General features: G+C 44.5%; 64 non-coding genes across 64 annotated transcripts; all 64 read left to right on the forward strand.

Annotated features, from left to right (window-relative positions):
- Nucleotides 1-96: 96 nt before the first annotated feature.
- Nucleotides 97-215, forward strand: LOC144401806 (5S ribosomal RNA). The gene has a single exon (XR_013463740.1). It is a non-coding gene; the product is annotated as a 5S ribosomal RNA (ribosomal RNA).
- A 117-nt stretch (nucleotides 216-332) lies between these two features.
- Nucleotides 333-451, forward strand: LOC144398037 (5S ribosomal RNA). The gene has a single exon (XR_013460184.1). It is a non-coding gene; the product is annotated as a 5S ribosomal RNA (ribosomal RNA).
- A 116-nt stretch (nucleotides 452-567) lies between these two features.
- LOC144390028 (5S ribosomal RNA) lies at nucleotides 568-686 on the forward strand. Its single transcript, XR_013454085.1, has one exon. It is a non-coding gene; the product is annotated as a 5S ribosomal RNA (ribosomal RNA).
- A 116-nt stretch (nucleotides 687-802) lies between these two features.
- Nucleotides 803-921, forward strand: LOC144397560 (5S ribosomal RNA). The gene has a single exon (XR_013459706.1). It is a non-coding gene; the product is annotated as a 5S ribosomal RNA (ribosomal RNA).
- A 117-nt stretch (nucleotides 922-1,038) lies between these two features.
- LOC144392897 (5S ribosomal RNA) lies at nucleotides 1,039-1,157 on the forward strand. Its single transcript, XR_013456041.1, has one exon. It is a non-coding gene; the product is annotated as a 5S ribosomal RNA (ribosomal RNA).
- Nucleotides 1,158-1,273: 116 nt separating this feature from the next.
- Nucleotides 1,274-1,392, forward strand: LOC144398256 (5S ribosomal RNA). Its single transcript, XR_013460403.1, has one exon. It is a non-coding gene; the product is annotated as a 5S ribosomal RNA (ribosomal RNA).
- A 117-nt stretch (nucleotides 1,393-1,509) lies between these two features.
- Nucleotides 1,510-1,628, forward strand: LOC144401807 (5S ribosomal RNA). Its single transcript, XR_013463741.1, has one exon. It is a non-coding gene; the product is annotated as a 5S ribosomal RNA (ribosomal RNA).
- Nucleotides 1,629-1,745: 117 nt separating this feature from the next.
- Nucleotides 1,746-1,864, forward strand: LOC144392908 (5S ribosomal RNA). Its single transcript, XR_013456042.1, has one exon. It is a non-coding gene; the product is annotated as a 5S ribosomal RNA (ribosomal RNA).
- A 116-nt stretch (nucleotides 1,865-1,980) lies between these two features.
- Nucleotides 1,981-2,099, forward strand: LOC144398267 (5S ribosomal RNA). Its single transcript, XR_013460414.1, has one exon. It is a non-coding gene; the product is annotated as a 5S ribosomal RNA (ribosomal RNA).
- Nucleotides 2,100-2,216: 117 nt separating this feature from the next.
- On the forward strand, nucleotides 2,217-2,335 carry LOC144398279 (5S ribosomal RNA). The gene has a single exon (XR_013460426.1). It is a non-coding gene; the product is annotated as a 5S ribosomal RNA (ribosomal RNA).
- Nucleotides 2,336-2,451: 116 nt separating this feature from the next.
- Nucleotides 2,452-2,570, forward strand: LOC144401808 (5S ribosomal RNA). Its single transcript, XR_013463743.1, has one exon. It is a non-coding gene; the product is annotated as a 5S ribosomal RNA (ribosomal RNA).
- A 117-nt stretch (nucleotides 2,571-2,687) lies between these two features.
- On the forward strand, nucleotides 2,688-2,806 carry LOC144399712 (5S ribosomal RNA). The gene has a single exon (XR_013461858.1). It is a non-coding gene; the product is annotated as a 5S ribosomal RNA (ribosomal RNA).
- A 117-nt stretch (nucleotides 2,807-2,923) lies between these two features.
- Nucleotides 2,924-3,042, forward strand: LOC144396463 (5S ribosomal RNA). The gene has a single exon (XR_013458609.1). It is a non-coding gene; the product is annotated as a 5S ribosomal RNA (ribosomal RNA).
- A 116-nt stretch (nucleotides 3,043-3,158) lies between these two features.
- LOC144398290 (5S ribosomal RNA) lies at nucleotides 3,159-3,277 on the forward strand. Its single transcript, XR_013460437.1, has one exon. It is a non-coding gene; the product is annotated as a 5S ribosomal RNA (ribosomal RNA).
- A 117-nt stretch (nucleotides 3,278-3,394) lies between these two features.
- On the forward strand, nucleotides 3,395-3,513 carry LOC144396465 (5S ribosomal RNA). Its single transcript, XR_013458611.1, has one exon. It is a non-coding gene; the product is annotated as a 5S ribosomal RNA (ribosomal RNA).
- A 116-nt stretch (nucleotides 3,514-3,629) lies between these two features.
- Nucleotides 3,630-3,748, forward strand: LOC144390029 (5S ribosomal RNA). Its single transcript, XR_013454086.1, has one exon. It is a non-coding gene; the product is annotated as a 5S ribosomal RNA (ribosomal RNA).
- A 116-nt stretch (nucleotides 3,749-3,864) lies between these two features.
- Nucleotides 3,865-3,983, forward strand: LOC144401809 (5S ribosomal RNA). Its single transcript, XR_013463744.1, has one exon. It is a non-coding gene; the product is annotated as a 5S ribosomal RNA (ribosomal RNA).
- Nucleotides 3,984-4,100: 117 nt separating this feature from the next.
- On the forward strand, nucleotides 4,101-4,219 carry LOC144399224 (5S ribosomal RNA). The gene has a single exon (XR_013461369.1). It is a non-coding gene; the product is annotated as a 5S ribosomal RNA (ribosomal RNA).
- Nucleotides 4,220-4,335: 116 nt separating this feature from the next.
- On the forward strand, nucleotides 4,336-4,454 carry LOC144398301 (5S ribosomal RNA). Its single transcript, XR_013460448.1, has one exon. It is a non-coding gene; the product is annotated as a 5S ribosomal RNA (ribosomal RNA).
- Nucleotides 4,455-4,571: 117 nt separating this feature from the next.
- LOC144399225 (5S ribosomal RNA) lies at nucleotides 4,572-4,690 on the forward strand. Its single transcript, XR_013461370.1, has one exon. It is a non-coding gene; the product is annotated as a 5S ribosomal RNA (ribosomal RNA).
- Nucleotides 4,691-4,806: 116 nt separating this feature from the next.
- On the forward strand, nucleotides 4,807-4,925 carry LOC144398312 (5S ribosomal RNA). Its single transcript, XR_013460459.1, has one exon. It is a non-coding gene; the product is annotated as a 5S ribosomal RNA (ribosomal RNA).
- Nucleotides 4,926-5,042: 117 nt separating this feature from the next.
- LOC144392919 (5S ribosomal RNA) lies at nucleotides 5,043-5,161 on the forward strand. Its single transcript, XR_013456043.1, has one exon. It is a non-coding gene; the product is annotated as a 5S ribosomal RNA (ribosomal RNA).
- Nucleotides 5,162-5,277: 116 nt separating this feature from the next.
- Nucleotides 5,278-5,396, forward strand: LOC144398323 (5S ribosomal RNA). Its single transcript, XR_013460470.1, has one exon. It is a non-coding gene; the product is annotated as a 5S ribosomal RNA (ribosomal RNA).
- Nucleotides 5,397-5,513: 117 nt separating this feature from the next.
- Nucleotides 5,514-5,632, forward strand: LOC144396466 (5S ribosomal RNA). Its single transcript, XR_013458612.1, has one exon. It is a non-coding gene; the product is annotated as a 5S ribosomal RNA (ribosomal RNA).
- A 116-nt stretch (nucleotides 5,633-5,748) lies between these two features.
- Nucleotides 5,749-5,867, forward strand: LOC144398188 (5S ribosomal RNA). The gene has a single exon (XR_013460335.1). It is a non-coding gene; the product is annotated as a 5S ribosomal RNA (ribosomal RNA).
- A 116-nt stretch (nucleotides 5,868-5,983) lies between these two features.
- LOC144401810 (5S ribosomal RNA) lies at nucleotides 5,984-6,102 on the forward strand. The gene has a single exon (XR_013463745.1). It is a non-coding gene; the product is annotated as a 5S ribosomal RNA (ribosomal RNA).
- A 117-nt stretch (nucleotides 6,103-6,219) lies between these two features.
- LOC144397254 (5S ribosomal RNA) lies at nucleotides 6,220-6,338 on the forward strand. The gene has a single exon (XR_013459399.1). It is a non-coding gene; the product is annotated as a 5S ribosomal RNA (ribosomal RNA).
- Nucleotides 6,339-6,455: 117 nt separating this feature from the next.
- On the forward strand, nucleotides 6,456-6,574 carry LOC144396467 (5S ribosomal RNA). The gene has a single exon (XR_013458613.1). It is a non-coding gene; the product is annotated as a 5S ribosomal RNA (ribosomal RNA).
- A 116-nt stretch (nucleotides 6,575-6,690) lies between these two features.
- LOC144398334 (5S ribosomal RNA) lies at nucleotides 6,691-6,809 on the forward strand. The gene has a single exon (XR_013460481.1). It is a non-coding gene; the product is annotated as a 5S ribosomal RNA (ribosomal RNA).
- Nucleotides 6,810-6,926: 117 nt separating this feature from the next.
- On the forward strand, nucleotides 6,927-7,045 carry LOC144398345 (5S ribosomal RNA). Its single transcript, XR_013460492.1, has one exon. It is a non-coding gene; the product is annotated as a 5S ribosomal RNA (ribosomal RNA).
- Nucleotides 7,046-7,161: 116 nt separating this feature from the next.
- On the forward strand, nucleotides 7,162-7,280 carry LOC144398508 (5S ribosomal RNA). The gene has a single exon (XR_013460655.1). It is a non-coding gene; the product is annotated as a 5S ribosomal RNA (ribosomal RNA).
- Nucleotides 7,281-7,397: 117 nt separating this feature from the next.
- LOC144399227 (5S ribosomal RNA) lies at nucleotides 7,398-7,516 on the forward strand. The gene has a single exon (XR_013461372.1). It is a non-coding gene; the product is annotated as a 5S ribosomal RNA (ribosomal RNA).
- A 116-nt stretch (nucleotides 7,517-7,632) lies between these two features.
- LOC144397256 (5S ribosomal RNA) lies at nucleotides 7,633-7,751 on the forward strand. The gene has a single exon (XR_013459401.1). It is a non-coding gene; the product is annotated as a 5S ribosomal RNA (ribosomal RNA).
- A 117-nt stretch (nucleotides 7,752-7,868) lies between these two features.
- LOC144396468 (5S ribosomal RNA) lies at nucleotides 7,869-7,987 on the forward strand. Its single transcript, XR_013458614.1, has one exon. It is a non-coding gene; the product is annotated as a 5S ribosomal RNA (ribosomal RNA).
- Nucleotides 7,988-8,103: 116 nt separating this feature from the next.
- On the forward strand, nucleotides 8,104-8,222 carry LOC144398544 (5S ribosomal RNA). Its single transcript, XR_013460691.1, has one exon. It is a non-coding gene; the product is annotated as a 5S ribosomal RNA (ribosomal RNA).
- Nucleotides 8,223-8,339: 117 nt separating this feature from the next.
- On the forward strand, nucleotides 8,340-8,458 carry LOC144398356 (5S ribosomal RNA). The gene has a single exon (XR_013460503.1). It is a non-coding gene; the product is annotated as a 5S ribosomal RNA (ribosomal RNA).
- Nucleotides 8,459-8,574: 116 nt separating this feature from the next.
- LOC144401811 (5S ribosomal RNA) lies at nucleotides 8,575-8,693 on the forward strand. The gene has a single exon (XR_013463746.1). It is a non-coding gene; the product is annotated as a 5S ribosomal RNA (ribosomal RNA).
- A 117-nt stretch (nucleotides 8,694-8,810) lies between these two features.
- LOC144399713 (5S ribosomal RNA) lies at nucleotides 8,811-8,929 on the forward strand. The gene has a single exon (XR_013461859.1). It is a non-coding gene; the product is annotated as a 5S ribosomal RNA (ribosomal RNA).
- A 117-nt stretch (nucleotides 8,930-9,046) lies between these two features.
- Nucleotides 9,047-9,165, forward strand: LOC144390030 (5S ribosomal RNA). The gene has a single exon (XR_013454087.1). It is a non-coding gene; the product is annotated as a 5S ribosomal RNA (ribosomal RNA).
- A 116-nt stretch (nucleotides 9,166-9,281) lies between these two features.
- Nucleotides 9,282-9,400, forward strand: LOC144398367 (5S ribosomal RNA). The gene has a single exon (XR_013460514.1). It is a non-coding gene; the product is annotated as a 5S ribosomal RNA (ribosomal RNA).
- A 117-nt stretch (nucleotides 9,401-9,517) lies between these two features.
- Nucleotides 9,518-9,636, forward strand: LOC144398259 (5S ribosomal RNA). Its single transcript, XR_013460406.1, has one exon. It is a non-coding gene; the product is annotated as a 5S ribosomal RNA (ribosomal RNA).
- A 116-nt stretch (nucleotides 9,637-9,752) lies between these two features.
- LOC144401812 (5S ribosomal RNA) lies at nucleotides 9,753-9,871 on the forward strand. The gene has a single exon (XR_013463747.1). It is a non-coding gene; the product is annotated as a 5S ribosomal RNA (ribosomal RNA).
- Nucleotides 9,872-9,988: 117 nt separating this feature from the next.
- Nucleotides 9,989-10,107, forward strand: LOC144399715 (5S ribosomal RNA). The gene has a single exon (XR_013461861.1). It is a non-coding gene; the product is annotated as a 5S ribosomal RNA (ribosomal RNA).
- Nucleotides 10,108-10,224: 117 nt separating this feature from the next.
- On the forward strand, nucleotides 10,225-10,343 carry LOC144398378 (5S ribosomal RNA). The gene has a single exon (XR_013460525.1). It is a non-coding gene; the product is annotated as a 5S ribosomal RNA (ribosomal RNA).
- A 117-nt stretch (nucleotides 10,344-10,460) lies between these two features.
- On the forward strand, nucleotides 10,461-10,579 carry LOC144396469 (5S ribosomal RNA). Its single transcript, XR_013458615.1, has one exon. It is a non-coding gene; the product is annotated as a 5S ribosomal RNA (ribosomal RNA).
- A 116-nt stretch (nucleotides 10,580-10,695) lies between these two features.
- Nucleotides 10,696-10,814, forward strand: LOC144397257 (5S ribosomal RNA). The gene has a single exon (XR_013459402.1). It is a non-coding gene; the product is annotated as a 5S ribosomal RNA (ribosomal RNA).
- Nucleotides 10,815-10,931: 117 nt separating this feature from the next.
- LOC144396470 (5S ribosomal RNA) lies at nucleotides 10,932-11,050 on the forward strand. The gene has a single exon (XR_013458616.1). It is a non-coding gene; the product is annotated as a 5S ribosomal RNA (ribosomal RNA).
- Nucleotides 11,051-11,166: 116 nt separating this feature from the next.
- On the forward strand, nucleotides 11,167-11,285 carry LOC144398390 (5S ribosomal RNA). The gene has a single exon (XR_013460537.1). It is a non-coding gene; the product is annotated as a 5S ribosomal RNA (ribosomal RNA).
- A 117-nt stretch (nucleotides 11,286-11,402) lies between these two features.
- On the forward strand, nucleotides 11,403-11,521 carry LOC144400887 (5S ribosomal RNA). Its single transcript, XR_013462822.1, has one exon. It is a non-coding gene; the product is annotated as a 5S ribosomal RNA (ribosomal RNA).
- A 117-nt stretch (nucleotides 11,522-11,638) lies between these two features.
- On the forward strand, nucleotides 11,639-11,757 carry LOC144396471 (5S ribosomal RNA). The gene has a single exon (XR_013458617.1). It is a non-coding gene; the product is annotated as a 5S ribosomal RNA (ribosomal RNA).
- Nucleotides 11,758-11,873: 116 nt separating this feature from the next.
- On the forward strand, nucleotides 11,874-11,992 carry LOC144390031 (5S ribosomal RNA). Its single transcript, XR_013454088.1, has one exon. It is a non-coding gene; the product is annotated as a 5S ribosomal RNA (ribosomal RNA).
- Nucleotides 11,993-12,109: 117 nt separating this feature from the next.
- LOC144392930 (5S ribosomal RNA) lies at nucleotides 12,110-12,228 on the forward strand. Its single transcript, XR_013456044.1, has one exon. It is a non-coding gene; the product is annotated as a 5S ribosomal RNA (ribosomal RNA).
- Nucleotides 12,229-12,344: 116 nt separating this feature from the next.
- LOC144398119 (5S ribosomal RNA) lies at nucleotides 12,345-12,463 on the forward strand. Its single transcript, XR_013460266.1, has one exon. It is a non-coding gene; the product is annotated as a 5S ribosomal RNA (ribosomal RNA).
- A 117-nt stretch (nucleotides 12,464-12,580) lies between these two features.
- LOC144396472 (5S ribosomal RNA) lies at nucleotides 12,581-12,699 on the forward strand. The gene has a single exon (XR_013458618.1). It is a non-coding gene; the product is annotated as a 5S ribosomal RNA (ribosomal RNA).
- A 116-nt stretch (nucleotides 12,700-12,815) lies between these two features.
- Nucleotides 12,816-12,934, forward strand: LOC144390032 (5S ribosomal RNA). The gene has a single exon (XR_013454089.1). It is a non-coding gene; the product is annotated as a 5S ribosomal RNA (ribosomal RNA).
- Nucleotides 12,935-13,051: 117 nt separating this feature from the next.
- LOC144392941 (5S ribosomal RNA) lies at nucleotides 13,052-13,170 on the forward strand. Its single transcript, XR_013456045.1, has one exon. It is a non-coding gene; the product is annotated as a 5S ribosomal RNA (ribosomal RNA).
- Nucleotides 13,171-13,286: 116 nt separating this feature from the next.
- Nucleotides 13,287-13,405, forward strand: LOC144390033 (5S ribosomal RNA). The gene has a single exon (XR_013454090.1). It is a non-coding gene; the product is annotated as a 5S ribosomal RNA (ribosomal RNA).
- A 117-nt stretch (nucleotides 13,406-13,522) lies between these two features.
- LOC144392952 (5S ribosomal RNA) lies at nucleotides 13,523-13,641 on the forward strand. Its single transcript, XR_013456046.1, has one exon. It is a non-coding gene; the product is annotated as a 5S ribosomal RNA (ribosomal RNA).
- A 116-nt stretch (nucleotides 13,642-13,757) lies between these two features.
- On the forward strand, nucleotides 13,758-13,876 carry LOC144398120 (5S ribosomal RNA). Its single transcript, XR_013460267.1, has one exon. It is a non-coding gene; the product is annotated as a 5S ribosomal RNA (ribosomal RNA).
- Nucleotides 13,877-13,993: 117 nt separating this feature from the next.
- LOC144396473 (5S ribosomal RNA) lies at nucleotides 13,994-14,112 on the forward strand. The gene has a single exon (XR_013458619.1). It is a non-coding gene; the product is annotated as a 5S ribosomal RNA (ribosomal RNA).
- A 116-nt stretch (nucleotides 14,113-14,228) lies between these two features.
- On the forward strand, nucleotides 14,229-14,347 carry LOC144398401 (5S ribosomal RNA). Its single transcript, XR_013460548.1, has one exon. It is a non-coding gene; the product is annotated as a 5S ribosomal RNA (ribosomal RNA).
- A 117-nt stretch (nucleotides 14,348-14,464) lies between these two features.
- LOC144396474 (5S ribosomal RNA) lies at nucleotides 14,465-14,583 on the forward strand. The gene has a single exon (XR_013458620.1). It is a non-coding gene; the product is annotated as a 5S ribosomal RNA (ribosomal RNA).
- A 116-nt stretch (nucleotides 14,584-14,699) lies between these two features.
- LOC144397258 (5S ribosomal RNA) lies at nucleotides 14,700-14,818 on the forward strand. Its single transcript, XR_013459403.1, has one exon. It is a non-coding gene; the product is annotated as a 5S ribosomal RNA (ribosomal RNA).
- Nucleotides 14,819-14,935: 117 nt separating this feature from the next.
- Nucleotides 14,936-15,054, forward strand: LOC144392963 (5S ribosomal RNA). Its single transcript, XR_013456047.1, has one exon. It is a non-coding gene; the product is annotated as a 5S ribosomal RNA (ribosomal RNA).
- Nucleotides 15,055-15,064: the final 10 nt, after the last annotated feature.

Here is a 15,064-nt window from a genome sequence, read left to right on the forward strand (position 1 = left end):
AGACACAGAGAAGGCCTTAGAAAGTGACTCCATTTAATTGTCAAAACTACAAAACCTTTGACACATTTTAAAAGATTAGGTAGAGGACATAAGGTTGCTTACGGCCATACCTCTCTGGCTCCGCCTGATCTCGTCTGATCTCAGAAGCTAAGCAGAGTAGGGCCTGGTTAGTACTTGGATGGAAGACCGCCTGGGAATCCCAGGTGCCGTAAGCTTTTTCATTTCTCTCTCTGGAAGAAATCGAGAAGGCATTAGAAAGTGACTCCTTTTTCATTATCAAAACTCCAAAACCTTAGACACATTTTAAAAGATTAGGAAGAGGACATACAGTTGCTTACGGCCATACCTCTCTGGCTCTGCCTGATCTCGTCTGATCTCAGAAGCTAAGCAGAGTAGGGCCTGGTTAGTACTTGGATGGAAGACCGCCTGGGAATCCCAGGTGCTGTAAGCTTTTTCATTTCGATCTGTAAAAGACACAGAGAAGGCCTTAGAAAGTGACTCCATTTCTTTGTCAAAACTACAAAACCTTTGACACATTTTAAAAGATTAGGAAGAGGACATACAGTTGCTTACGGCCATACCTCTCTGGCTCCGCCTGATCTCGTCAGATCTCAGAAGCTAAGCAGAGTAGGGCCTGGTTAGTACTTGGATGGAAGACCGCCTGGGAATCCCAGGTGCTGTAAGCTTTTTCATTTCGATCTGTAAAAGACACAGAGAAGGCCTTAGAAAGTGACTCCATTTCATTGTCAAAACTACAAAACCTTTGACACATTTTAAAAGATTAGGAAGAGGACATACAGTTGCTTACGGCCATACCTCTCTGGCTCTGCCTGATCTCGTCAGATCTCAGAAGCTAAGCAGAGTAGGGCCTGGTTAGTACTTGGATGGAAGACCGCCTGGGAATCCCAGGTGCTGTAAGCTTTTTCATTTCTCTCTCTGGAAGAAATCGAGAAGGCATTAGAAAGTGACTCCTTTTTCATTATCTAAACTCCAAAACCTTTGACACATTTTAAAATATTAGGAAGAGGACATACAGTTGCTTACGGCCATACCTCTCTGGCTTCGCCTGATCTCGTCTGATCTCAGAAGCTAAGCAGAGTAGGGCCTGGTTAGTACTTGGATGGAAGACCGCCTGGGAATCCCAGGTGCTGTAAGCTTTTTCATTTCGATCTGTAAAAGACACAGAGAAGGCCTTAGAAAGTGACTCCATTTAATTGTCAAAACTACAAAACCTTTGACACATTTTAAAAGATTAGGTAGAGGACATACAGTTGCTTACGGCCATACCTCTCTGGCTCCGCCTGATCTCGTCAGATCTCAGAAGCTAAGCAGAGTAGGGCCTGGTTAGTACTTGGATGGAAGACCGCCTGGGAATCCCAGGTGCCGTAAGCTTTTTCATTTCTCTCTCTGGAAGAAATCGAGAAGGCATTAGAAAGTGACTCCTTTTTCATTATCAAAACTCCAAAACCTTTGACACATTTTAAAAGATTAGGAAGAGGACATACAGTTGCTTACGGCCATACCTCTCTGGCTCCGCCTGATCTCGTCTGATCTCAGAAGCTAAGCAGAGTAGGGCCTGGTTAGTACTTGGATGGAAGACCGCCTGGGAATCCCAGGTGCCGTAAGCTTTTTCATTTCTCTCTCTGGAAGAAATCGAGAAGGCATTAGAAAGTGACTCCTTTTTCATTATCTAAACTCCAAAACCTTTGACACATTTTAAAATATTAGGAAGAGGACATACAGTTGCTTACGGCCATACCTCTCTGGCTTCGCCTGATCTCGTCTGATCTCAGAAGCTAAGCAGAGTAGGGCCTGGTTAGTACTTGGATGGAAGACCGCCTGGGAATCCCAGGTGCTGTAAGCTTTTTTATTTCGATCTGTAAAAGACACAGAGAAGGCCTTAGAAAGTGACTCCATTTCATTGTCAAAACTACAAAACCTTTGACACATTTTAAAAGATTAGGAAGAGGACATACAGTTGCTTACGGCCATACCTCTCTGGCTCCGCCTGATCTCGTCAGATCTCAGAAGCTAAGCAGAGTAGGGCCTGGTTAGTACTTGGATGGAAGACCGCCTGGGAATCCCAGGTGCCGTAAGCTTTTTCATTTCTCTCTCTGGAAGAAATCGAGAAGGCATTAGAAAGTGACTCCTTTTTCATTATCTAAACTCCAAAACCTTTGACACATTTTAAAATATTAGGAAGAGGACATACAGTTGCTTACGGCCATACCTCTCTGGCTCCGCCTGATCTCGTCAGATCTCAGAAGCTAAGCAGAGTAGGGCCTGGTTAGTACTTGGATGGAAGACCGCCTGGGAATCCCAGGTGCCGTAAGCTTTTTCATTTCTATCTGTAAAAGACACAGAGAAGGCCTTAGAAAGTGACTCCATTTCATTGTCAAAACTACAAAACCTTTGACACATTTTAAAAGATTAGGTAGAGGACATACAGTTGCTTACGGCCATACCTCTCTGGCTCCGCCTGATCTCGTCTGATCTCAGAAGCTAAGCAGAGTAGGGCCTGGTTAGTACTTGGATGGAAGACCGCCTGGGAATCCCAGGTGCCGTAAGCTTTTTCATTTCTCTCTCTGGAAGAAATCGAGAAGGCATTAGAAAGTGACTCCTTTTTCATTATCAAAACTCCAAAACCTTTGACACATTTTAAAAGATTAGGAAGAGGACATACAGTTGCTTACGGCCATACCTCTCTGGCTCGGCCTGATCTCGTCTGATCTCAGAAGCTAAGCAGAGTAGGGCCTGGTTAGTACTTGGATGGAAGACCGCCTGCGAATCCCAGGTGCTGTAAGCTTTTTCATTTCGATCTGTAAAAGACACAGAGAAGGCCTTAGAAAGTGACTCCTTTTTCATTATCAAAACTCCAAAACCTTTGACACATTTTAAAAGATTAGGTAGAGGACATACAGTTGCTTACGGCCATACCTCTCTGGCTCCGCCTGATCTCGTCTGATCTCAGAAGCTAAGCAGAGTAGGGCCTGGTTAGTACTTGGATGGAAGACCGCCTGGGAATCCCAGGTGCTGTAAGCTTTTTCATTTCGATCTGTAAAAGACACAGAGAAGGCCTTAGAAAGTGACTCCATTTCATTGTCAAAACTACAAAACCTTTGACACATTTTAAAAGATTAGGAAGAGGACATACAGTTGCTTACGGCCATACCTCTCTGGCTCCGCCTGATCTCGTCAGATCTCAGAAGCTAAGCAGAGTAGGGCCTGGTTAGTACTTGGATGGAAGACCGCCTGGGAATCCCAGGTGCCGTAAGCTTTTTCATTTCTCTCTCTGGAAGAAATCGAGAAGGCATTAGAAAGTGACTCCTTTTTCATTATCAAAACTCCAAAACCTTTGACACATTTTAAAAGATTAGGAAGAGGACATACAGTTGCTTACGGCCATACCTCTCTGGCTCCGCCTGATCTCGTCTGATCTCAGAAGCTAAGCAGAGTAGGGCCTGGTTAGTACTTGGATGGAAGACCGCCTGGGAATCCCAGGTGCTGTAAGCTTTTTTATTTCGATCTGTAAAAGACACAAAGAAGAACTTAGAAAGTGACTCCATTTCATTGTCAAAACTCCAAAACCTTTGACACATTTTAAAAGATTAGGTAGAGGACATACAGTTGCTTACGGCCATACCTCTCTGGCTCCGCCTGATCTCGTCAGATCTCAGAAGCTAAGCAGAGTAGGGCCTGGTTAGTACTTGGATGGAAGACCGCCTGGGAATCCCAGGTGCTGTAAGCTTTTTCATTTCGATCTGTAAAAGACACAGAGAAGGCCTTAGAAAGTGACTCCATTTAATTGTCAAAACTACAAAACCTTTGACACATTTTAAAAGATTAGGTAGAGGACATACAGTTGCTTACGGCCATACCTCTCTGGCTCCGCCTGATCTCGTCTGATCTCAGAAGCTAAGCAGAGTAGGGCCTGGTTAGTACTTGGATGGAAGACCGCCTGGGAATCCCAGGTGCCGTAAGCTTTTTCATTTCTCTCTCTGGAAGAAATCGAGAAGGCATTAGAAAGTGACTCCTTTTTCATTATTAAAACTCCAAAACCTTTGACACATTTTAAAAGATTAGGAAGAGGACATACAGTTGCTTACGGCCATACCTCTCTGGCTCGGCCTGATCTCGTCTGATCTCAGAAGCTAAGCAGAGTAGGGCCTGGTTAGTACTTGGATGGAAGACCGCCTGGGAATCCCAGGTGCTGTAAGCTTTTTCATTTCGATCTGTAAAAGACACAGAGAAGGCCTTAGAAAGTGACTCCATTTCATTGTCAAAACTACAAAACCTTTGACACATTTTAAAAGATTAGGAAGAGGACATACAGTTGCTTACGGCCATACCTCTCTGGCTCCGCCTGATCTCGTCAGATCTCAGAAGCTAAGCAGAGTAGGGCCTGGTTAGTACTTGGATGGAAGACCGCCTGGGAATCCCAGGTGCCGTAAGCTTTTTCATTTCTCTCTCTGGAAGAAATCGAGAAGGCATTAGAAAGTGACTCCTTTTTCATTATCAAAACTCCAAAACCTTTGACACATTTTAAAAGATTAGGAAGAGGACATACAGTTGCTTACGGCCATACCTCTCTGGCTCGGCCTGATCTCGTCTGATCTCAGAAGCTAAGCAGAGTAGGGCCTGGTTAGTACTTGGATGGAAGACCGCCTGGGAATCCCAGGTGCTGTAAGCTTTTTCATTTCGATCTGTAAAAGACACAGAGAAGGCCTTAGAAAGTGACTCCATTTCATTGTCAAAACTACAAAACCTTTGACACATTTTAAAAGATTAGGAAGAGGACATACAGTTGCTTACGGCCATACCTCTCTGGCTCCGCCTGATCTCGTCAGATCTCAGAAGCTAAGCAGAGTAGGGCCTGGTTAGTACTTGGATGGAAGACCGCCTGGGAATCCCAGGTGCCGTAAGCTTTTTCATTTCTCTCTCTGGAAGAAATCGAGAAGGCATTAGAAAGTGACTCCTTTTTCATTATCTAAACTCCAAAACCTTTGACACATTTTAAAATATTAGGAAGAGGACATACAGTTGCTTACGGCCATACCTCTCTGGCTTCGCCTGATCTCGTCTGATCTCAGAAGCTAAGCAGAGTAGGGCCTGGTTAGTACTTGGATGGAAGACCGCCTGGGAATCCCAGGTGCTGTAAGCTTTTTCATTTCGATCTGTAAAAGACACAGAGAAGGCCTTAGAAAGTGACTCCATTTAATTGTCAAAACTACAAAACCTTTGACACATTTTAAAAGATTAGGTAGAGGACATACAGTTGCTTACGGCCATACCTCTCTGGCTCCGCCTGATCTCGTCAGATCTCAGAAGCTAAGCAGAGTAGGGCCTGGTTAGTACTTGGATGGAAGACCGCCTGGGAATCCCAGGTGCCGTAAGCTTTTTCATTTCTCTCTCTGGAAGAAATCGAGAAGGCATTAGAAAGTGACTCCTTTTTCATTATCAAAACTCCAAAACCTTTGACACATTTTAAAAGATTAGGAAGAGGACATCCAGTTGCTTACGGCCATACCTCTCTGGCTCCGCCTGATCTCGTCTGATCTCAGAAGCTAAGCAGAGTAGGGCCTGGTTAGTACTTGGATGGAAGACCGCCTGGGAATCCCAGGTGCTGTAAGCTTTTTTATTTCGATCTGTAAAAGACACAGAGAAGAACTTAGAAAGTGACTCCATTTCATTGTCAAAACTCCAAAACCTTTGACACATTTTAAAAGATTAGGTAGAGGACATACAGTTGCTTACGGCCATACCTCTCTGGCTCCGCCTGATCTCGTCAGATCTCAGAAGCTAAGCAGAGTAGGGTCTGGTTAGTACTTGGATGGAAGACCTCCTGGGAATCCCAGGTGCTGTAAGCTTTTTCATTTCGATCTGTAAAAGACACAGAGAAGGCCTTAGAAAGTGACTCCATTTAATTGTCAAAACTACAAAACCTTTGACACATTTTAAAAGATTAGGTAGAGGACATACAGTTGCTTACGGCCATACCTCTCTGGCTCCGCCTGATCTCGTCTGATCTCAGAAGCTAAGCAGAGTAGGGCCTGGTTAGTACTTGGATGGAAGACCGCCTGGGAATCCCAGGTGCCGTAAGCTTTTTCATTTCTCTCTCTGGAAGAAATCGAGAAGGCATTAGAAAGTGACTCCTTTTTCATTATCAAAACTCCAAAACCTTTGACACATTTTAAAAGATTAGGAAGAGGACATACAGTTGCTTACGGCCATACCTCTCTTGCTCCGCCTGATCTCGTCTGATCTCAGAAGCTAAGCAGAGTAGGGCCTGGTTAGTACTTGGATGGAAGACCGCCTGGGAATCCCAGGTGCCGTAAGCTTTTTCATTTCTCTCTCTGGAAGAAATCGAGAAGGCATTAGAAAGTGACTCCTTTTTCATTATCAAAACTCCAAAACCTTTGACACATTTTAAAAGATTAGGAAGAGGACATACAGTTGCTTACGGCCATACCTCTCTGGCTCCGCCTGATCTCGTCTGATCTCAGAAGCTAAGCAGAGTAGGGCCTGGTTAGTACTTGGATGGAAGACCGCCTGGGAATCCCAGGTGCTGTAAGCTTTTTCATTTCGATCTGTAAAAGACACAGAGAAGGCCTTAGAAAGTGACTCCATTTCATTGTCAAAACTACAAAACCTTTGACACATTTTAAAAGATTAGGAAGAGGACATACAGTTGCTTACGGCCATACCTCTCTGGCTCCGCCTGATCTCGTCAGATCTCAGAAGCTAAGCAGAGTAGGGCCTGGTTAGTACTTGGATGGAAGACCGCCTGGGAATCCCAGGTGCCGTAAGCTTTTTCATTTCTCTCTCTGGAAGAAATCGAGAAGGCATTAGAAAGTGACTCCTTTTTCATTATCTAAACTCCAAAACCTTTGACACATTTTAAAATATTAGGAAGAGGACATACAGTTGCTTACGGCCATACCTCTCTGGCTCCGCCTGATCTCGTCAGATCTCAGAAGCTAAGCAGAGTAGGGCCTGGTTAGTACTTGGATGGAAGACCGCCTGGGAATCCCAGGTGCCGTAAGCTTTTTCATTTCTATCTGTAAAAGACACAGAGAAGGCCTTAGAAAGTGACTCCATTTCATTGTCAAAACTACAAAACCTTTGACACATTTTAAAAGATTAGGTAGAGGACATACAGTTGCTTACGGCCATACCTCTCTGGCTCCGCCTGATCTTGTCTGATCTCAGAAGCTAAGCAGAGTAGGGCCTGGTTAGTACTTGGATGGAAGACCGCCTGGGAATCCCAGGTGCCGTAAGCTTTTTCATTTCTCTCTCTGGAAGAAATCGAGAAGGCATTAGAAAGTGACTCCTTTTTCATTATCAAAACTCCAAAACCTTTGACACATTTTAAAAGATTAGGAAGAGGACATACAGTTGCTTACGGCCATACCTCTCTGGCTCGGCCTGATCTCGTCTGATCTCAGAAGCTAAGCAGAGTAGGGCCTGGTTAGTACTTGGATGGAAGACCGCCTGGGAATCCCAGGTGCTGTAAGCTTTTTCATTTCGATCTGTAAAAGACACAGAGAAGGCCTTAGAAAGTGACTCCATTTCATTGTCAAAACTACAAAACCTTTGACACATTTTAAAAGATTAGGAAGAGGACATACAGTTGCTTACGGCCATACCTCTCTTGCTCCGCCTGATCTCGTCTGATCTCAGAAGCTAAGCAGAGTAGGGCCTGGTTAGTACTTGGATGGAAGACCGCCTGGGAATCCCAGGTGCCGTAAGCTTTTTCATTTCTCTCTCTGGAAGAAATCGAGAAGGCATTAGAAAGTGACTCCTTTTTCATTATCAAAACTCCAAAACCTTTGACACATTTTAAAAGATTAGGAAGAGGACATACAGTTGCTTACGGCCATACCTCTCTGGCTCCGCCTGATCTCGTCTGATCTCAGAAGCTAAGCAGAGTAGGGCCTGGTTAGTACTTGGATGGAAGACCGCCTGGGAATCCCAGGTGCTGTAAGCTTTTTCATTTCGATCTGTAAAAGACACAGAGAAGGCCTTAGAAAGTGACTCCATTTCATTGTCAAAACTACAAAACCTTTGACACATTTTAAAAGATTAGGAAGAGGACATACAGTTGCTTACGGCCATACCTCTCTGGCTCCGCCTGATCTCGTCAGATCTCAGAAGCTAAGCAGAGTAGGGCCTGGTTAGTACTTGGATGGAAGACCGCCTGGGCATCCCAGGTGCCGTAAGCTTTTTCATTTCTCTCTCTGGAAGAAATCGAGAAGGCATTAGAAAGTGACTCCTTTTTCATTATCTAAACTCCAAAACCTTTGACACATTTTAAAATATTAGGAAGAGGACATACAGTTGCTTACGGCCATACCTCTCTGGCTCCGCCTGATCTCGTCAGATCTCAGAAGCTAAGCAGAGTAGGGCCTGGTTAGTACTTGGATGGAAGACCGCCTGGGAATCCCAGGTGCCGTAAGCTTTTTCATTTCTATCTGTAAAAGACACAGAGAAGGCCTTAGAAAGTGACTCCATTTCATTGTCAAAACTACAAAACCTTTGACACATTTTAAAAGATTAGGTAGAGGACATACAGTTGCTTACGGCCATACCTCTCTGGCTCCGCCTGATCTCGTCTGATCTCAGAAGCTAAGCAGAGTAGGGCCTGGTTAGTACTTGGATGGAAGACCGCCTGGGAATCCCAGGTGCCGTAAGCTTTTTCATTTCTCTCTCTGGAAGAAATCGAGAAGGCATTAGAAAGTGACTCCTTTTTCATTATCAAAACTCCAAAACCTTTGACACATTTTAAAAGATTAGGAAGAGGACATACAGTTGCTTACGGCCATACCTCTCTGGCTCGGCCTGATCTCGTCTGATCTCAGAAGCTAAGCAGAGTAGGGCCTGGTTAGTACTTGGATGGAAGACCGCCTGCGAATCCCAGGTGCTGTAAGCTTTTTCATTTCGATCTGTAAAAGACACAGAGAAGGCCTTAGAAAGTGACTCCTTTTTCATTATCAAAACTCCAAAACCTTTGACACATTTTAAAAGATTAGGTAGAGGACATACAGTTGCTTACGGCCATACCTCTCTGGCTCCGCCTGATCTCGTCAGATCTCAGAAGCTAAGCAGAGTAGGGCCTGGTTAGTACTTGGATGGAAGACCGCCTGGGAATCCCAGGTGCTGTAAGCTTTTTCATTTCGATCTGTAAAAGACACAGAGAAGGCCTTAGAAAGTGACTCCATTTCATTGTCAAAACTACAAAACCTTTGACACATTTTAAAAGATTAGGAAGAGGACATACAGTTGCTTACGGCCATACCTCTCTGGCTCCGCCTGATCTCGTCAGATCTCAGAAGCTAAGCAGAGTAGGGCCTGGTTAGTACTTGGATGGAAGACCGCCTGGGAATCCCAGGTGCCGTAAGCTTTTTCATTTCTCTCTCTGGAAGAAATCGAGAAGGCATTAGAAAGTGACTCCTTTTTCATTATCTAAACTCCAAAACCTTTGACACATTTTAAAATATTAGGAAGAGGACATACAGTTGCTTACGGCCATACCTCTCTGGCTTCGCCTGATCTCGTCTGATCTCAGAAGCTAAGCAGAGTAGGGCCTGGTTAGTACTTGGATGGAAGGCCGCCTGGGAATCCCAGGTGCTGTAAGCTTTTTCATTTCGATCTGTAAAAGACACAGAGAAGGCCTTAGAAAGTGACTCCATTTCATTGTCAAAACTACAAAACCTTTGACACATTTTAAAAGATTAGGTAGAGGACATACAGTTGCTTACGGCCATACCTCTCTGGCTCCGCCTGATCTCGTCTGATCTCAGAAGCTAAGCAGAGTAGGGCCTGGTTAGTACTTGGATGGAAGACCGCCTGGGAATCCCAGGTGCCGTAAGCTTTTTCATTTCTCTCTCTGGAAGAAATCGAGAAGGCATTAGAAAGTGACTCCTTTTTCATTATCAAAACTCCAAAACCTTTGACACATTTTAAAAGATTAGGAAGAGGACATACAGTTGCTTACGGCCATACCTCTCTGGCTCGGCCTGATCTCGTCTGATCTCAGAAGCTAAGCAGAGTAGGGCCTGGTTAGTACTTGGATGGAAGACCGCCTGCGAATCCCAGGTGCTGTAAGCTTTTTCATTTCGATCTGTAAAAGACACAGAGAAGGCCTTAGAAAGTGACTCCTTTTTCATTATCAAAACTCCAAAACCTTTGACACATTTTAAAAGATTAGGTAGAGGACATTCAGTTGCTTACGGCCATACCTCTCTGGCTCCGCCTGATCTCGTCAGATCTCAGAAGCTAAGCAGAGTAGGGCCTGGTTAGTACTTGGATGGAAGACCGCCTGGGAATCCCAGGTGCCGTAAGCTTTTTCATTTCTCTCTCTGGAAGAAATCGAGAAGGCATTAGAAAGTGACTCCTTTTTCATTATCAAAACTCCAAAACCTTTGACACATTTTAAAAGATTAGGAAGAGGACATACAGTTGCTTACGGCCATACCTCTCTGGCTCCGCCTGATCTCGTCTGATCTCAGAAGCTAAGCAGAGTAGGGCCTGGTTAGTACTTGGATGGAAGACCGCCTGGGAATCCCAGGTGCTGTAAGCTTTTTCATTTCGATCTGTAAAAGACACAGAGAAGGCCTTAGAAAGTGACTCCATTTCATTGTCAAAACTACAAAACCTTTGACACATTTTAAAAGATTAGGAAGAGGACATACAGTTGCTTACGGCCATACCTCTCTTGCTCCGCCTGATCTCGTCTGATCTCAGAAGCTAAGCAGAGTAGGGCCTGGTTAGTACTTGGATGGAAGACCGCCTGGGAATCCCAGGTGCCGTAAGCTTTTTCATTTCTCTCTCTGGAAGAAATCGACAAGGCATTAGAAAGTGACTCCTTTTTCATTATCAAAACTCCAAAACCTTTGACACATTTTAAAAGATTAGGAAGAGGACATACAGTTGCTTACGGCCATACCTCTCTGGCTCCGCCTGATCTCGTCTGATCTCAGAAGCTAAGCAGAGTAGGGCCTGGTTAGTACTTGGATGGAAGACCGCCTGGGAATCCCAGGTGCTGTAAGCTTTTTCATTTCGATCTGTAAAAGACACAGAGAAGGCCTTAGAAAGTGACTCCATTTCATTGTCAAAACTACAAAACCTTTGACACATTTTAAAAGATTAGGAAGAGGACATACAGTTGCTTACGGCCATACCTCTCTGGCTCCGCCTGATCTCGTCAGATCTCAGAAGCTAAGCAGAGTAGGGCCTGGTTAGTACTTGGATGGAAGACCGCCTGGGAATCCCAGGTGCCGTAAGCTTTTTCATTTCTCTCTCTGGAAGAAATCGAGAAGGCATTAGAAAGTGACTCCTTTTTCATTATCTAAACTCCAAAACCTTTGACACATTTTAAAATATTAGGAAGAGGACATACAGTTGCTTACGGCCATACCTCTCTGGCTTCGCCTGATCTCGTCTGATCTCAGAAGCTAAGCAGAGTAGGGCCTGGTTAGTACTTGGATGGAAGACCGCCTGGGAATCCCAGGTGCCGTAAGCTTTTTCATTTCTCTCTCTGGAAGAAATCGAGAAGGCATTAGAAAGTGACTCCTTTTTCATTATCAAAACTCCAAAACCTTTGACACATTTTAAAAGATTAGGAAGAGGACATACAGTTGCTTACGGCCATACCTCTCTGGCTCCGCCTGATCTCGTCTGATCTCAGAAGCTAAGCAGAGTAGGGCCTGGTTAGTACTTGGATGGAAGACCGCCTGGGAATCCCAGGTGCTGTAAGCTTTTTCATTTCGATCTGTAAAAGACACAGAGAAGGCCTTAGAAAGTGACTCCATTTCATTGTCAAAACTACAAAACCTTTGACACATTTTAAAAGATTAGGAAGAGGACATACAGTTGCTTACGGCCATACCTCTCTGGCTCCGCCTGATCTCGTCAGATCTCAGAAGCTAAGCAGAGTAGGGCCTGGTTAGTACTTGGATGGAAGACCGCCTGGGAATCCCAGGTGCTGTAAGCTTTTTCATTTCTCTCTCTGGAAGAAATCGAGAAGGCATTAGAAAGTGACTCCTTTTTCATTATCTAAACTCCAAAACCTTTGACACATTTTAAAATATTAGGAAGAGGACATACAGTTGCTTACGGCCATACCTCTCTGGCTTCGCCTGATCTCGTCTGATCTCAGAAGCTAAGCAGAGTAGGGCCTGGTTAGTACTTGGATGGAAGACCGCCTGGGAATCCCAGGTGCTGTAAGCTTTTTCATTTCGATCTGTAAAAGACACAGAGAAGGCCTTAGAAAGTGACTCCATTTAATTGTCAAAACTACAAAACCTTTGACACATTTTAAAAGATTAGGTAGAGGACATACAGTTGCTTACGGCCATACCTCTCTGGCTCCGCCTGATCTCGTCAGATCTCAGAAGCTAAGCAGCGTAGGGCCTGGTTAGTACTTGGATGGAAGACCGCCTGGGAATCCCAGGTGCCGTAAGCTTTTTCATTTCTCTCTCTGGAAGAAATCGAGAAGGCATTAGAAAGTGACTCCTTTTTCATTATCAAAACTCCAAAACCTTTGACACATTTTAAAAGATTAGGAAGAGGACATACAGTTGCTTACGGCCATACCTCTCTGGCTCCGCCTGATCTCGTCTGATCTCAGAAGCTAAGCAGAGTAGGGCCTGGTTAGTACTTGGATGGAAGACCGCCTGGGAATCCCAGGTGCTGTAAGCTTTTTCATTTCGATCTGTAAAAGACACAGAGAAGGCCTTAGAAAGTGACTCCATTTCATTGTCAAAACTACAAAACCTTTGACACATTTTAAAAGATTAGGAAGAGGACATACAGTTGCTTACGGCCATACCTCTCTGGCTCCGCCTGATCTCGTCAGATCTCAGAAGCTAAGCAGAGTAGGGCCTGGTTAGTACTTGGATGGAAGACCGCCTGGGAATCCCAGGTGCTGTAAGCTTTTTCATTTCTCTCTCTGGAAGAAATCGAGAAGGCATTAGAAAGTGACTCCTTTTTCATTATCTAAACTCCAAAACCTTTGACACATTTTAAAATATTAGGAAGAGGACATACAGTTGCTTACGGCCATACCTCTCTGGCTTCGCCTGATCTCGTCTGATCTCAGAAGCTAAGCAGAGTAGGGCCTGGTTAGTACTTGGATGGAAGACCGCCTGGGAATCCCAGGTGCTGTAAGCTTTTTCATTTCGATCTGTAAAAGACACAGAGAAGGCCTTAGAAAGTGACTCCATTTCATTGTCAAAACTACAAAACCTTTGACACATTTTAAAAGATTAGGAAGAGGACATACAGTTGCTTACGGCCATACCTCTCTGGCTCCGCCTGATCTCGTCAGATCTCAGAAGCTAAGCAGAGTAGGGCCTGGTTAGTACTTGGATGGAAGACCGCCTGGGAATCCCAGGTGCTGTAAGCTTTTTCATTTCTCTCTCTGGAAGAAATCGAGAAGGCATTAGAAAGTGACTCCTTTTTCATTATCTAAACTCCAAAACCTTTGACACATTTTAAAATATTAGGAAGAGGACATACAGTTGCTTACGGCCATACCTCTCTGGCTTCGCCTGATCTCGTCTGATCTCAGAAGCTAAGCAGAGTAGGGCCTGGTTAGTACTTGGATGGAAGACCGCCTGGGAATCCCAGGTGCTGTAAGCTTTTTCATTTCGATCTGTAAAAGACACAGAGAAGGCCTTAGAAAGTGACTCCATTTAATTGTCAAAACTACAAAACCTTTGACACATTTTAAAAGATTAGGTAGAGGACATACAGTTGCTTACGGCCATACCTCTCTGGCTCCGCCTGATCTCGTCAGATCTCAGAAGCTAAGCAGCGTAGGGCCTGGTTAGTACTTGGATGGAAGACCGCCTGGGAATCCCAGGTGCCGTAAGCTTTTTCATTTCTCTCTCTGGAAGAAATCGAGAAGGCATTAGAAAGTGACTCCTTTTTCATTATCAAAACTCCAAAACCTTTGACACATTTTAAAAGATTAGGAAGAGGACATCCAGTTGCTTACGGCCATACCTCTCTGGCTCCGCCTGATCTCGTCTGATCTCAGAAGCTAAGCAGAGTAGGGCCTGGTTAGTACTTGGATGGAAGACCGCCTGGGAATCCCAGGTGCTGTAAGCTTTTTCATTTCGATCTGTAAAAGACACAGAGAAGGCCTTAGAAAGTGACTCCATTTCATTGTCAAAACTACAAAACCTTTGACACATTTTAAAAGATTAGGAAGAGGACATACAGTTGCTTACGGCCATACCTCTCTGGCTCCGCCTGATCTCGTCAGATCTCAGAAGCTAAGCAGAGTAGGGCCTGGTTAGTACTTGGATGGAAGACCGCCTGGGAATCCCAGGTGCCGTAAGCTTTTTCATTTCTCTCTCTGGAAGAAATCGAGAAGGCATTAGAAAGTGACTCCTTTTTCATTATCAAAACTCCAAAACCTTTGACACATTTTAAAAGATTAGGAAGAGGACATACAGTTGCTTACGGCCATACCTCTCTGGCTCCGCCTGATCTCGTCTGATCTCAGAAGCTAAGCAGAGTAGGGCCTGGTTAGTACTTGGATGGAAGACCGCCTGGGAATCCCAGGTGCTGTAAGCTTTTTCATTTCGATCTGTAAAAGACACAGAGAAGGCCTTAGAAAGTGACTCCATTTCATTGTCAAAACTACAAAACCTTTGACACATTTTAAAAGATTAGGAAGAGGACATACAGTTGCTTACGGCCATACCTCTCTTGCTCCGCCTGATCTCGTCTGATCTCAGAAGCTAAGCAGAGTAGGGCCTGGTTAGTACTTGGATGGAAGACCGCCTGGGAATCCCAGGTGCCGTAAGCTTTTTCATTTCTCTCTCTGGAAGAAATCGAGAAGGCATTAGAAAGTGACTCCTTTTTCATTATCTAAACTCCAAAACCTTTGACACATTTTAAAATATTAGGAAGAGGACATACAGTTGCTTACGGCCATACCTCTCTGGCTTCGCCTGATCTCGTCTGATCTCAGAAGCTAAGCAGAGTAGGGCCTGGTTAGTACTTGGATGGAAGACCGCCTGGGAATCCCAGGTGCTGTAAGCTTTTTCATTTC

Source organism: Gasterosteus aculeatus, chromosome 2 (assembly GCF_964276395.1).
Source record: "Gasterosteus aculeatus chromosome 2, fGasAcu3.hap1.1, whole genome shotgun sequence".
In the NCBI taxonomy this organism is placed as follows: Eukaryota; Metazoa; Chordata; class Actinopteri; order Perciformes; family Gasterosteidae; genus Gasterosteus; species Gasterosteus aculeatus.